Source organism: Martes martes, assembly GCF_963455335.1.
Source record: "Martes martes genome assembly, chromosome: 6".
NCBI lineage: Eukaryota > Metazoa > Chordata > Mammalia > Carnivora > Mustelidae > Martes > Martes martes.
The window spans coordinates 29620268-29636595 of NC_137893.1; the positions used below are offsets into that span (position 1 = coordinate 29620268).

The window sequence follows — 16328 nt, forward strand, 5'->3', positions numbered from 1 at the left end:
GAATTTCTGCATTGCCATCTAAGGCGTTTCCTATCCAAATTCAACCCTCCTCTCTCCTCCTGTATCAGATATCAGACCTGCATCTTAGACTGAAGACTCTACATGTTCTAGCTTCCTCCTTCTTTATCCATTGCAGGCACGTCTAATCCCATTTTGGGATTTGGTTCATGGAGGACCAAAACAGACACTATATTTGATATATTCTGAACTATAAATTTTTTAAAAAGATTTTATTTATTTATTTGACAGAGAGAGAGCACAAGTAAGCAGAGCGGCAGGCAGAGAGAGAGAGAGAGAAGCAGGCTCTCCACTGAGCAGGGAGTCAGATGCGGAGCTCGATCCCAGGACCCTGGAATCATGACCCGAGCCGAAGGCAGCCACTTAACCAACTGAGCCACCCAGACGGCCCCAGAATTATAAAATTTAAAACAAATTAATGTACTGTATAGTATACAAAATGTTTGCAAATACATAATATGAGAAAATCAAGTTTTTGAATAATAAATATGCCAATAGGCATGTCTTGGGGTGGTATTATGTGTTTTAAAGGATGGGGAAACCTACTTTAATTTTATCTTGTGTTGGTTAATATTCTCTAATATATTTTTTAAAAACAGCTTATTTTTTAAAATTATGATATGCATAGAAGATATCTGGAAGAACAAAGACAAGAAAATTCAGTTTTTACTGTAAGAGATCTGAAATAAAACATGATAAATCTCTCTCTGGGTGGTGCCCTCATGATGTTCATCTTTGAACTAAAAACAAAAATCAAAGCCTGAAGCACATTCACTGATTCATAGCTGAGTCATTTATGGGGCAGCATAGAGCTACTAAAGATCACAGAAAGATAGTCCGTCCAACTGTGTTCCTGTGGGTATGTGTCGATCAAGGCAAAATATTGAACACAATACCAGCAAGAAGATTAGAATTCTGCATGTCTCCTTACATATTTCCTAGCACTGTTGATGTATTCTGTATCATTGCACTTCTTAAGGAATTTATTTTAAATAACTCATTAAAGACACAAAAACAATGCCATTTAAAAAAACTGTATGTTCAATATTTAATATTTAAAAAGCATCAAAGCAGATGGAGAAATTAATTGCTATGCAAAATATTTTTTTACCACATTTAACTTTGTCATTTGCTGGCAATTATAAATGATTACTGTCTTACGTTGGTAGCATATTAAAACAGTGAATTCTTACTTTAACTGTCGTTGGTTTTATTTTTCATACAATTTGATACACTTACCAAACATATGTTTCTTTTAATTCGTCACTACTTGAAACATATGTACACTGTTTATAAAGATTTTTCTATTCCTTCTGAAGTAATATTGTTCTATTATACAAAGAGATGGACATAAAAAGAAAATGTCCTAACAGCCAATGACCAGTTAAGTCTAATATTCATTTGTAAAATCCCTCCAGGGCTTTCACTGCATTTTGATCAAAATCCAAATTTACAAGTCCTTCAAAGATCTAAATCACATATCTCATGACTACTTTCTGTTCTATCATTTTCCTTTTTATTCCAAATTATTTAGTACACTGATAAACTCAACTCACCTGTTTCCATTTCAGAGATTTTGCACTTGCTCCTTCTGCCTAGTTGTTCTTCTGATAAATCTTTTCATGGCTACCTATGTCTCATTATACGGACCTATCCCACATATCAGCTCCTGGCAACACTCTAGCTAAAGAGCCTTCCCCAATCCTAGTCACTCTCTTATCTTCTTAATCTAACTAGTTTTCTTTAACTTATTTTTCTATTTCCCAAAGAGAAGGTAAACTCCATCCTTACCACTATATCTCTATAGCAAGAACAGTGCCTAACACATAGCAGATTTTTAAAAATGTTAGTTTAACTTTAAGAAAACATCATGCAAACTATATACCATAAGATCCCATTTCTAATGAAACATGTACAAGTGCACAAAAAAATTAATAGAAATAAATGCATGGATGACCTCTTTTCTAAAGCAACCAAAGCTAACATTTGGCCAGTTAATTAAGATGGTTGGTTAAAGCATATATATTTTAAAAGTTTTATTTTAGTGTAAAACATCTAACTGTAAATCTATCCCTAAATATGTTAATGTAGAGGCAAGACCCTTTTCATGGGTCTGCTGCTTAGAATCCCTCTCCTGTTTTGCATAAATCCCAAACATAATGGATTAGCCACGATTTTCAGCTTTGGTTTCTTTCAGTTGAAAGAAGAAGAAAGAGACTTGCAGAAGAAACTATGTGCAGAATCCACCTTTTAGAGCAGTCTTGCTCACACTAATATTAAAAAAATAGATCTAGATGGCTTGCCTGTGCCAAGTTTTTCAATGTAATCAACTTAGTTTTCCTGGGAACAATTCTGATTTACCCTTGTAGTTCATTATTTTATATAATATTTAACTGAATTATGTCATTAATAAATACAACAAGCATAAAATGGTTTTGGAAGAATCATTACTGACCTTTTTAGAGAATATACAACTGTGAGAGAAAAATACAGAAACCTGATTGAGTAGACTGCTAGCAGTGATTTCTCAGGCTATTATGGACATCAATTAGTTTATTTTAAATAGTGGATAGAGAGCAAGCTTTGGTTACTCTTATGAATCAGTTAAAGCAATGCAAGTTAAGAGAGTTTCTACTAGTTCCTAAAATGTTAATTGTCATTCTCTTGACTTGTCATGTTAATAAACAGAAAATTTTAATTTTCCTCCACAATTTTTTTTAAGATTTTATTTATTTATTTGACAGAGAGAGATCACAAGTAGGCAGAGGAGCAGGCAGAGAGAGAGGGGGAAGCAGGCTCCCCACCGAGCAGAGAGCCTGATGCGGGGCTCGATCCCAGGACCCTGAGATCATGTCCTGAGCCGAAGGCAGAGGTTTTAACCCACTGAGCCACCCAGGCGCCCCAAAGCATTTTTTTTTTTTTTAGTTTACAAATTTTCTACAGTATCATCCATAAAATAAAATTTAAATAATATTAACTATTCAACTTATATATGATACTTTTAAAAGTGACCAGATGAGTAACATCCATTTCTACTTTATTATCATTTTGATATTTCAAATTACTTAAAATGAAATTTTAAGTAGTCTAGCAAACTCTCAAATCTATGCATGGTTTTTGTCAGTTAAATCTATGTGCACCTTCCTTAGGTGCTAGAGAAGTTCATATTTTAAAGGTATTTCACTATCTTTAATTTTTCACTTACTCATCTACCTTTTCCCTTTGGTAAAGCATTTTTAAAGCCTAAGAATGGAGTCTGAGAAGTTGATTTTTTAAAGCAATATTTAGAAGGAGTAATATTTTCCTTGAAAGACAGCACCAGAATTCAAGTGAACATCTCTTTTCCCGAGGCATATTCCCGAGACCCAGTACACATTTTGTGGAGCCTCAGGCTGTTTGGTACAACTGCCGAAAACCAAAGGCACTAAAAGATGCAGTAATTCCTTAACCAATATTCAGTATGGCTTAAATTTTCTCACTTTCAGGGTTGTTTAGTCTAGGGGGCCAAAGAGGTTGGCTAGATCCTTTTCTATGAAGGGTTGTAAACATATACCCATTGGATTTGGGGGGTTTCGCTCTGTTTCTGACAAGGAAACTGAGACATTGCTGCAATGAGAAATAATATTCCAGCTTCCAACTTTTTTGTCCTTCTCCTTTTAGGTATTATCATCTTCAATCCTACATATCTATAATCAACACTGCCCCTTTCCAAGCCACCTCCTCCTCCAGATAGGCCCATATTTAGTAAAAGTATTACTGTCCTCCCAGTTACCTAAGCTGGAAAGTTCAAAGGCCTCTCTTGTTTCTTATTCTTCTTTCCTATCTCAAAAAAGTCTCCCTGCTCAATCGTCCCTTTGAGCTCTCTCTACTCTACTTCCAGTCATTATTCTTCTATGCTTGAATTACAGCTTCCTGCCTCCATTGGAGTGAGTCTAATGCACCTGCAGAGAGTCACTTTCTGGGGGACGAGAGTTTCTGGGAGTAGCGTGAAGCGGGAAGAGACCAGGGTATCAAACTAGAAAGGCCTAGACATGAAGCTCAGCTTCACCTTTGATTTGAATGTCCTGGGACAACATACTAAAACATACTTGACCCTCAGTTCCATCATCTGTAAAGTGAGAAATAATATTCACCTTGCACCATTTTTGTGATAATCAGAAGTAATGTAAGGCAAGGGCATCTTCATGTGACTACCACAAATGGCATAATGTTTAATAAAGGGTGGATACACAGTAAACGGTAAATATTACTTTTATTGCATTCTCCGGTTCTTAAACATTTAATAATCTCTTTCCATTCTCTTCTTTCCACATGGCCTTCCTGTTCTCACCTAGTCTTATTCAAAATATTATTTTATGTTTGAATTCAATTTCAAGATCCAGCTCAAGCACTACCTCCTCCAAAATCCCCTTCCCAATCACACCAAACTGTCCAATTCTTGTAACACTCTGGTGCATGTGCCCAGGACTTGATGATGCTGAAATAATAAAAACCATCAAAATAATAATAATAATGATTGTTTGTTTAGCTCTGTATCGGGAGATAGAAACATCAAAGTGTCTGGGTACAGGCTTTCCTGTTCTGAAGAGATCCATCAAAACTCCTTTATTTATTCATTCATTTAAGTAGATGAGTGCTAATTCTGGACCATCTCTGTGGTGGCCACAGCAGCCATGCATAGAGAACACTCTTTCTTACTTAGTACCAGGGGTTTGAGAGTTGGTGGGAGGTGAAGGATACGTTTGCAAAAGAGTCAACTTTTTGACTTTTTTTTCTCCAACTCCTTGGAGAACAAGAGTCAAGACCCTAATTTAGAGTGCCCCAGCTGAGAGAGGGCACAATTTAGACAAGGCCTGAGAATACTCTGAGGGGCTGGTTCTGCAAACAGCCTGGGACTATAGTGGGGCTCCTGACTCCATCTCACTGGTGTGATGGGCAGGCCCCCAGTTGCCTGTTTTCTTGTGTGAACAATATTGATAGGTAACTGAGAGCTGGAACAGTGGGGATCCAGGCCAGTCTAAGAATGAATTTGAGCCCTACCCCAGTGCTGAGTGACCAGATAGAATGTGGAGAGACAATTGGCAAAAAAAGCTTCTACCACTTTCTAGGGTGCTTCAGACCTGGGGGCAGCTACGGAATTCTCTGGCCAAAATACGCTATGTCTCAGTGGAGCATCCTACAGTGGAACCCGTGGTCCCCCCAACTAGCCTGATCAACCTGATCATATCTCTGGGTTTCTTGAACTTGTCACAGGGTGTTGGATTTTGACCATGTCCAGTGAGGAGGGAACTACCAAGAAAGAGAACTGTTCTTCCTGTTAATTTGGACATGTAACATTCTCAAGCTGTGATTTTACGTGAAGTTGCAATTATGTCCTAAACAAAAAGTGGGTAAATGCCCATCTAAACACACTATTTTCTACATATATTATCACATGTGGGGTTTTTTAAATTATTATTTAAGGATGCATTTTACTATTCTTATTAAATTGATAATTCATCATGTTAATATATATGTATTTTCTTATCATCCATATGATCTAATACCACACACTGTATATAATAGGTATTCAATAAATATTTGGAGAATGAATTAATGAGTAACAATACACGGGGATTTTTCATGAAGGTTGATCTGGTACCATTTGAACATCTGTGTCTGTTTAATAACTTTGCTTTTCCCTTCTGGTTCAATTTGGTCACAGGGTATTCTGAAGATTAATGAATAAAATATTTATGAACCCTTTTAGAAAGGCAAATGAAAGATCAACATAATATTTCCTCTCTGCATAATAAAGAAAGAGAATTCCTAATATCCTTTAGGCAAATTCACCTTAAAACTCTTCATTTCATTTTGTCTGAAATATTCTTTTGATTTATTAATGTGGATTTAGAGAGTACTGGCCAAGCATATCTTGGGTATTAGTGCCTCAGAGTCAGTCTTTGACCATTACTTAAAACTTTATATCACAAAACTGCACAGGCCACACTTAAAAAAAAAAAAATGTCTTTCTAATGTAAATATAGTTACTTACATACCAATGTTATGAAACTAACATCAACAATTTGATAGTAAAACTAGCAATGATTCTTGGTCTTTCATTCATTTAATCTCATCCAGGGCATCAGAGGAAGAAATTACCTATTCTACAAAGCATATATATGTGTGTGCTTATTCACTTGTCATATTTGTATAAACAGGGTATCATAAGACTTTGAGAAAGATAAAGTTTACTCTGAACAGAAATATCATTTACACTAAAAGGCAAAAATGATATTTGCCTTGAAGTAAATGGATACCATTTTTGGAGGACTTACTAAGTACCAGACATTGTCTTTGAGGAGTAGCAAAGTTATATATTTAATCTTCACAGTGACACCTTGATGTAGCCATTACTATTTCCACTAAATAGATGAGGTAATTGAGGTTCAGAGATGTTAAGTAATTAGCAGAAGTTTATAAAGGAAGTAGTAAGTAGATCTCAGTTTCAATAGTCAGGTGACTCTGATTTCAAAGGTCTTGCTCTATGATAGAAATGGATTTAATAGTCTTTGATAAGTGACATAAAAAATTAACAAAAATCTAACCTTTAATTCTTTGCCAACAAGCCATCTTTTTAATCTAAAAAAGGAGGGGTCTGACATTGGGAGGAAATAAATGACATATGCAAACAGAAGTTTTTGTAAACGTCTAACTAGATTTAAAACCTTGTTCAGTAGGGATAGGTCATTCTAATAGTACATTTCAAATTATTGTATTTGGGCCCATTTTTTAAAAAGACTACTAGATTCAAGTACTGTGTAGATTCTATATGAATCTTCCTAAGTTTTCTATGTCGATTAACCATCCAGTACATATACACACACATCTACTATGGTGTGAACACATACAAGAGATAACAAATGATGTCGGAATAATTGAATTGAAATTTTTTTTCCTAAGTAATCACCTTCCAACATTAGGGCTCAAACTCACAACCCTGAGCCCAACATTCACATATGTTACTAATTGAACCATGCAGGCACCTCATGATTGAATTAATTAAATTATAAGCACCACATCAAAATTTGTTCTATATTTGGAAGGCACCAGGAGCTTAAGAGGAATCAATAATGTAATTTATAATTATAGAAATCCAGGTAGGTTTCCAATATTTTTATATGTTAATTCATTATCCCTTTTAATCTTTAGGGAAACACACTAAAATTTATTATTTCTATCTGACAAGCGAGGCCTAAAGGGGTTAAGTAACTTACCTAAGATAACAGCATTGGAAAGGGTTGAAAATGGGATTTAGATGCTGGCTTCTGATCCCTATTTATTAGTTTAATTTATCTGGGAAGAATATAGGAGGGTTTAGTAGACCAACTATCCACAAGCTTACCCCAAATTGGTGTGAAACCCTACACATTAAAGTTGAAGAAGAAACAATGAATGTAACATTTTTTGCTGGTTTCTAATTCATCGTACCTAATTTTTACCTCTGGAGGCTTAAGGGTTCCTTTAAATTTGCTTTGGGCTAGAGTCCAGAGATCTTCCTTTGTATATAATCTACCTATTCTATGTACCTGCATCTATAAAATGAGGATTATAACTGCCCCATGATGTTGTCATGAGGCAACAATAGGACTAGGATGCAGCTGAGTGTTAAATACATTTCACAGTAGGTCATTTCATAGTAGAGATTGTCAATACAAACGGTAACATGTATCAGGAGCAAGATTCAAAATTTATATACAAAGGCAATGTTTGGATCAGAGTTCCTAGGGCTATTATACACTCAAAGGCCCTCAATATTCACACTTCAAATCTGTGTATGCTCTCACTTCTAATAGCGGAGTCAGATAATTCTTGGATCACACAGGCAAGAAAATTTCTGTATCGGTAAAATACAGAAGTAGGAAACATCTACTGTTGCATATATTTACATGAAAAAAAGCTCAGTTATGACTCTTGATTTATTTGCAATATTATCTATCTTAATAATTCTTCTGAAATTGAGCATGATAAAACAAGCTGAAATTTGTTACAAATTACAGTACTGAAGAATGAAAATTTGTTAAAATTTGATAGATATACTGAGTTCAAAATTTATAATATCTACAGTTAAATGTTACATTTATACATTTTTTAGAGTTAAGAGTTACTATTTAATAAAAAATCTACAAAAATCTTATGTATGTTTAGTGTCCTGAGGCCATGTATTATAAATGCTAATTGTCTTAATAATATTATGGCACTAACATTGTCCTAGTAAATAAATAAGGCTATATCCTACCTTTCATTATAGTATGTAAAAGTAATATTAATCTATATAAATATAAATAATAGACATTATATGCTTTTATATTATTTGTTTTTATGTAAAACTGTATATAAATGTAAGTATTTAAATGGAAACTTTTGTTACTGTTTATTATTTAAAAATTTAGGGTGCCTGTGGTGTGGCTCAGTCAAAAGAGCATGTGACTTTGATCTAAGGATCCTAATTTCAAGCCCCATGTTGGGTGTAGAGATAATAAATTAATAAATAAATGAGCTTTATTTATTTATTTATTATTGTGGAGCATAAGGAAAAACATGGAGGACATTAGGAGAAGGAAAGGAAAAAGAAATAGGGAAAATCAGAGGGGGAGATGAACCATGAGATACTGTGGACTCTGAGAAACAAACTGAGGGTTTTGGAGGGGAGGGGGTTGGGGAAGGGTGAGCCTGGTGGTGGGTATTAAGGAGGGCACATATTGCATAGAGTACTGGGTGTGGTGCATAAATAATGAATCTTGGAACACTGAAAAAATTAAATTAAATTAAAAAAAAACAAAAAATTCCTAGAGCATATTAATTAAAAAAATAAATGAACTTTAAAAACATTGAAAAAGCATTTTGTTTAAAGACTATAGTGAGGCCAAGATATCTTTTATCAGGTGTTATGTTTCAATATATTTTTTTAATATTTTATTTATTTGACAGACAGAGATCACAAGTAGGCAGAGAGGCAGGCAGAGAGAGAAGGGGAAGGAGGCTCCCTCAATATTTTTAATATAAATTCCAAATTATAAAAATAATAAAATTCCTAAAATAAATTCCTAAAATTATGAATAAAATAGAATAATATAAAACAATATAGTTTTGATAGAACTATCACTCCCTATCAGTCCATCCCTTATTTCCAAATATAGAATGTAACTTAGCTCTGTGTATTTTATTCTGAATGTAAACAGTCAAAAAACACGTTTTGTGCATTTTAGAAATAGATCCACTCTTTCTTTTTATTTTAGAAATAGATCTTATAAAGAGAAAAAACTGTGGTTTATTGCAATTGTTAATATTTCTTTGCCAGAATTTTTCTGTAGTTCATTATGAATCCATATCTAAGTAATATTTCTTGTAATTTATATGCCTCAGTGCCATCACTTACTCTGTGTTTTTAATGATTTCAAACACCGGACTTAAACAATTCTGAGTTACTATATGTTAAAATTGCACATTTATAATTGTCTATTAATGAGTTGATACACAAAAATTTTATCCCACATTTTCTCCCATTGTTTCCCAATCCAATTTCTTCTAATCCAGGAGAGCGAACATTACGTCAAACTTGATCTTAGCCCCCTTCTAACCCCGAGCGCCTGCTCTAAGAAAAAGAATCTATTGCTTATTTTCTTAACCACCTTGTATTCCTTTTATTGTGTGCCCTGTACTTAACTTTCCTTATGTCATTTGTGATTGGTTATATCTATATGTAAGTATATAGCTAGTAAATACAAAATAAGAAGCTGAGGGAAATTGTGAACAGAAAAATATTAATGCATTACAAGTGAGTATTGCATGATCTCAGATCTGTGCTTCTCAGTATCAGATCAGACACATTTTGCTCTTAAGGGTGGAAGGGGTAAAAAAAAAATGTCTCCTGATTCATCCTTCTTTTTTCCAAATGAAAAGTTTAAAAATTGGCCTAAAAAATAACATGATTATGAAGGAAATGATTCATTGCAACTGCCATTTTTCATGTAAGGAACAATTACTTAAAATGGAAATTCCAACTCTTTATCAGCTTTAGATAAATGCTGATTATTTAATCTGTCAATGAGCAAAGGCAATTAAATGGAATGTTGTATGTTAATGAAATAACGGAGGTTGTTAGGTCATCTCAATTATTTATATTCAGATTTAACTTGCAGTCTAGTACATCATGGAAGATTAATAGGTATATAAAGTAAAGGAATATAGCGCCATTCCGTTATTCATGCCACAAACTCCATGTCCTTTTACTATTCATTAAATCAATCATGTACAAATGTAATGAGTGTTGTGCTTATGACTTCATAACATACTCTGAAATATCTTATACAAATACTTCTGTCACATTTGATTATGATATAGACTCCTAAATATTTCTTCTGTGGTAAAGACAAGAATAAAACTAGCAGTTATGGTGATAAATACTGTGAAATGTTGCACATTTTTCAGAAAAATACTAAGAAATTATGCAAAACTCCTGATAAATATATGTTTGTCTCTTGCTATCCAAAATAAAATAGAAAACAGGGAATTTTAACAATTTTGAAGGAAGACTTAGGAAACTCAATCAACCAAAGAAACACAAAATTGGGAAGGAGGCAACAATTAAAGTTTGAATGTTTTTTGTACTACTAAGATGTAAGATGTGATCAGTAAGACACTCTTCTGATTTTGTCAATTCCCTAAGCTCTGTGAGGAAATAGATATATTATCTTCATCACCGAATCCTGAGTGCCTGGTATCAAGTCCTGAGTACACAGCATATGCACAATTAAAATTGATCAAAGAAAAACTAATTGATTCATCATTTTGTTACTTTTTATCCTTTGGTGTTTTAGTGGGATTTAAGATAAAGTCAACATTTTCAAGTGCCTCTATTGATTAAAATGTGGAGAGTTAGTTTGATTCGCTGTCTGGCAGAGTCTTATATTTTCTTTTCAATGGAATTGAAGAAAATAGCTCCAGCTAATTAAGAAGACAGTGGCAAGGATAGGCTTGTAGTTCCAGGAGTAAATGAAAATCTACCTGGTCATACTTTATTCCTCTGTGATTCTATTTCCTAAAGGTATACCTTTGTACAGTAGCAGAGTGATCACTAGTGTCCTCTTAGTACATAAGCTCCCTGTCATGAATTGGGTATATAAGACATTTATCTTTAAAGTTAATCAAATGAGGGGCGCCTGGGTGGCTCAGTGGGTTAAATCCTCTGCCTTCAGCTCAGGTCATGATCCCAGGGTCCTGGGATCGAGCCCCGCATCGGGCTCTCCGCTCCGTGGAGAGCCTGCTTTCTCCTCTTTCTCTGCCTGCCCCTCTGCCTACTTGTGATCTCTGTCTGTCAAATAAATAAATAAAATCTTTAAAAAAAAATTAAAAAAAAAGTTAATCAAATGATGAAAGAAATTATAAAATTTCTGGGCTATGGTCTGTTGTTACAAAAATACTTTTTAAGAGGACATAGAACTTAAATACATAAAGACTCATCTCATAAACATTTTCACTGTTTTGTAAAGGAGAAGAGAAATTCCTTTTCTAACTCACTAAAATTTCACTATTTAATCAAAAGAGTTTCTTCTTTTGCCTTTTAAGATATTTTTCTAACAAATATTTGACACTAGCCTAATTGCATTTTCCAAATGATTAGATATCTTGACAATAAAGTATAAGTACATAAATTTTAAAAAAGCTCCCTAGAGCATATTTGGGAAAAGGAGAGAACCTAGTGATTAGAGCACAGATATAATATGATTAAAATAAATTAACAAACACATTTCTTCAGTCAGACAGTCCTTTCATTAGGAACACCCTCATAATACATTCACTTTGCATCAGACATCTAACTAGGTACAGGGCCTTCAAGGATGAAGAAACCTAGGTCCTGCCTCCAAAGAGCTACAGTTTTTTGGAAAAGAGACATGAGATATATCTTGAAAGAAGTTAGGGTTTTAGAGGGGCAGGGGGTGGGAGGTTGGGTGAGCCTGCTGGTGGGTGTTACGAGGGCACGTGTTGCATGGAGCACTGGGTGTGGTGCATAATAAATGAATTCTGGAACACTGAAAAGAAATTTAAAAAATAAATAAAAATTAAAAAACAAAACAAAACAAAACAAAAAAACAGAGAGAGGCACGAGAACAAAACTACCAGTGTTGAACTTCAACATGCGGTTAAAAAACATGCCCAAATGAAAGAGCACAAAGGTAAAATCACAAGAAAGGTAACAGATGACCTGAAAATTAAAGCACAAGTAGGAATATGCCATGCATTCAGACAGTGGGAACAGCCTGTGCTAAAATGAGGAGCACACAATGGTGTGGTGAGATGGGTGGCTTCAGAGAGCTGGGAGCAGGCAAATAGGAGGCTAGACAAGAAGCAGAAGCCAGATTATGGAGGGTCTTGCAGACTTGGCAAATTGATACAAATTTTATCTAGTAAATGACAAGGAGTCATTAGCAATGTTCACATAGAAGGTAAGCATAGAGGAGGGATGCTAGGAGTGGGACTTCAAGGAAACTATTATAATAGCCAGAGGAGAGATCATGGGGTTCTTAACTAAGGCATGGGTCATGGAGTGAAAAGAAGAATGCAGTGAAGAAAAATATTGAGACTATATACTTGAAAAGTGTTTGATGATTGACTGATGGATGTGAAGAGAGAGAAGAAAATGGAGATAGCAGTTGGCATCCAAAGTTTATATTTCCAAAATAGTAACCTCCCTGTAGAAATCCAAATAATATAGCCAACCAACACAGTCATTATTGACTTGCATTTTAAATTTACATTGTCAAGGAATATGTGTGATATTACACTCAATATAAGAATAAATGGTACTTTTAAACTACCAAATAAAATACAGGTCCATTAGTATTAATATATGTGGGCATAATGGGGGAACAAGGAAAGATTTCTAGGACACAGCTAGACTGTTTAAAACTGACCTTGATGTATTTCCACTGGATTTCATTCTCTTGAATTGAGATTATTGCAAACTCAGCATATCAATAATAAATACAACTATCATCAGCTCTGATGGATTCAAAAAAGTGAATCTCTGCCCTTGGGAACTGTGATTGGAGAAGTCAGATGTCTGGGCAGAAGACTGGGAGCTATGTCATCTGATCATGCAGTAAAGAACAGTGGTCCACTTAGAGGACTTCCATACTCCCAGAAGCATGGAAATATGTATATGTTTATACTCAGGAGACAACACACAGTAAAGAAAGTGTTCTACAGTAAGGGCTCATGTCTGGAGAGGAGTCTAGTACATTGACTGGTGCAGGCATTGGGGAAAGTGTGAGAAAGGTGACATCAAGAGTTGGGAAAAGAAAACCCTTATTTGTGAAAGAAGGTTGTTGAGCTTCTTTTTTTTTAAACTTCTTCCTTCAAGAGATTGGGCTTGGAGGTACTCTGGAACTTGGTTTCTTGGTTGGATTGATACCAAATGGAGATCAAATTTTTACTGAGCTAATGAGATTAATATATTTATTATGATGACCTCAAATCATAGAAGAAACCACAAGTACAAGAGAAATGATCTTGTATCCAATAGTCATTTAGCAGATAACACTTAACCCAGGGGTCAGTTAAGATGCTAACTCAACCAGAAAAATTCTTATGAATTCAATTCATTGTTTCCTTTTATAGTTCAATATGAAGAGAGAATGTGAAAGTCTAAGCACTATGATCTTACATACTGACAAATGACTATGATACTGATAATAATAGGTCTTGCTCCAAGCACCAGGGACTTTGCTGATAATCCCATTTCTTTATGGGACCATAGGGAGAAAAAAGAACAAGAGATATATAAACACTGAGATCTCATGAACTGACTGAAGGGAATGTTGCCAACACCACAAAGCCAGGCTGTAATTCTTTTCATTTCTAACTAGACTCCTCTTAATTTCCTGACTCCATTCATGGCGGAAATGGTCTATTAATTCCTTTTCCTAAACACTTAATGACTAGGAAAATGCTTACAATCTGATCTTAAATGGATAAGAAAAATAATACTCATGCAAGGCATAAATATACTGACATTCTTATACAGATCCTATGTGGGTTTTATATTTATAATAATAAATGTGGTATTTTATAATTAAGAACTAATGGTTTATAATGAAAATATTTTGCATATAATATTTTATGTCATTATATAATGCTATATAATGAGATTTTGAAAGATATTACTTTCCAAAAGAGAATTTTTAAAAAGTAATCAATCTGTATCCATTTTTGAAGACATTTTTATTTTATTAGGAAACTTCATGTCTACTTCCAAAATAGTTGGTGTTCCATGCTCTATTTATAAATAAGATATATAACTAGTACACATTTTTAGATAAGAAATATTATTTAAAAAGTGCTCATACAAGTAAATTTAACTTCAGCTCACTCATTTTTAAAATGTTCTCACTTTTAAATCTTATTTCAAGTTTTCTGGTGAAATCTTTATATCTTGCAGTAACTTAAAAATATACAAATGAAGGGGTAATTATCTTTTATATGTGAACATTTTCATTTTTTTAAATTTAATATGCCACTTGGAAAACACTACATCACTGTAATAAAGGTAAGAGTGTTGGCATTGAGTATTCTTCTAAAGATTTCAAAATATGTTCTATACACAATGCCCAGAATTTTCAATAAACAGGCTAATTTTCTTTTTTTCTTATCAGTGCATTTTTATTCCATCACTCAACCACTCCGACTAAATCACCTGCCAGCTCAGAGAGACAGAATTGAGAAGGAACGGACTCATGGCTAGAAAAAAAAAGAAACTGTATTCCTCCTAAAACCCTTTTTGTTCTATCTTCTGAAGGTTAATTCCCTCTAAGAGTCCCTGCCTCCTGGACAAGAAATTAATAACCTTTCCTTTGTACTTATTTGTCTTTCGATAGTCTCTATAAGTTACTTAGAAGTTAGACAGCACTTTGTTTCAGGCGATGACATGTAGTGTTATACAGGGAATCATACAGAAATACAGAGAATACCTAAATACAGTTGGATATTTTCTGTGGTCTTGATATATAAAGAAGAAGAGTAATCCTTGAACATATTAGTAGAAGTTTTAGATTTAAGTGCTAAGTAAAAGTGTTACTATTGTCATGATACCTATTGATTTACTTTTCTTAAAATCATTCAAAAATGGTTTTGAGTAACAAATAATAAGATATCCATATGGAAATCAAAGAATGATAAAGACAGCTAGATAACATATATTGAAAAAAATATATATATACACATGATTAAAATAATAACTTAAAGAATAGTATATACTTTAAGAAATAACATTTTCTTATTAAGTTCCAAAAGTTTAATTCAACATCTTCACACTGAGAATAAAGCATAATATCTGTAATTTTTTTAGGTTGTATTTCATTTTTATTCTGGATATAATTTAGAGAAAAAAAATATCTTCATTTTAAAATTATTTAAATATTTTCCTCCCAAAAAAAGTTTCTCAAATATATCTTAGGTTAATACCAAAATACTAGAACTAGTCAATGATCTCTATTTTTATGCAAAAGGCTAAAATTCCCCTCATATTATATCTTTAAAAATATTAATGTAGATATAAGACATTTTCAAATTCTAGGAGGTTGTTTTTCTCACTAAAAATTTCTCACTTCCATTAGAAGTTTGGTACCATGAGGGCGACTATGATTTCAGTCTCTATGAAGATAGTTAATTTGTATGATTGAATCTACTTTTAAGGAAAAAGTAACAGAAGTTTTCCTTTATTTTGTTATATGAAAAACATACTTTGAACCTTTATTGAAGTAACTAAGGGAAAAATTATCACCCTAACAGGAAAAGATTTCCACACATCAGAATGTTATGCTTATAAAATTTCCATTTAGACTGACACTTAATAAAAGATGTTGTAATGACCTAGGAAATGTAAATATTGCCAAAGTGCTTAGTTTTCCCTAAAATGTAGCAATAATTAGAATAAAAATAGAAATAGTAAACAGATTCAATGAAAATGTATCAAACATTTATAATTTGCTTAAATAAAAATAGTATAGTATAAACCTACCTGGTCTTGTAAGGTACCCAGTACTTACATTTAGCTATTGAGCACTTGAAATGTGACTATTCTGAATTAGTATGTATGGTGTCAAAGACACCATACTTTCAGACTTAGTAGCAAAAAGAAAATGCAAAATATCTGTCCTAACTTTTATACTAATTATCTGTTGAAGTAATAGTATTTTTAATATAATCAGTTAAGTAAAATAAATTAATAATATTGATTTTTACTTGTTTTTATTATTTTTTATAGAGATATC

General features: G+C 33.4%; 1 protein-coding gene across 3 annotated transcripts in view; it reads right to left on the bottom strand.

Annotated features, from left to right (window-relative positions):
- GRIK2 (glutamate ionotropic receptor kainate type subunit 2) overlaps positions 1-16328 on the bottom strand; it is a gene marked incomplete at both ends in the record, with an annotated part of 637516 nt that overhangs the window by 323868 nt on the left and 297320 nt on the right. The window lies entirely within an intron of this gene.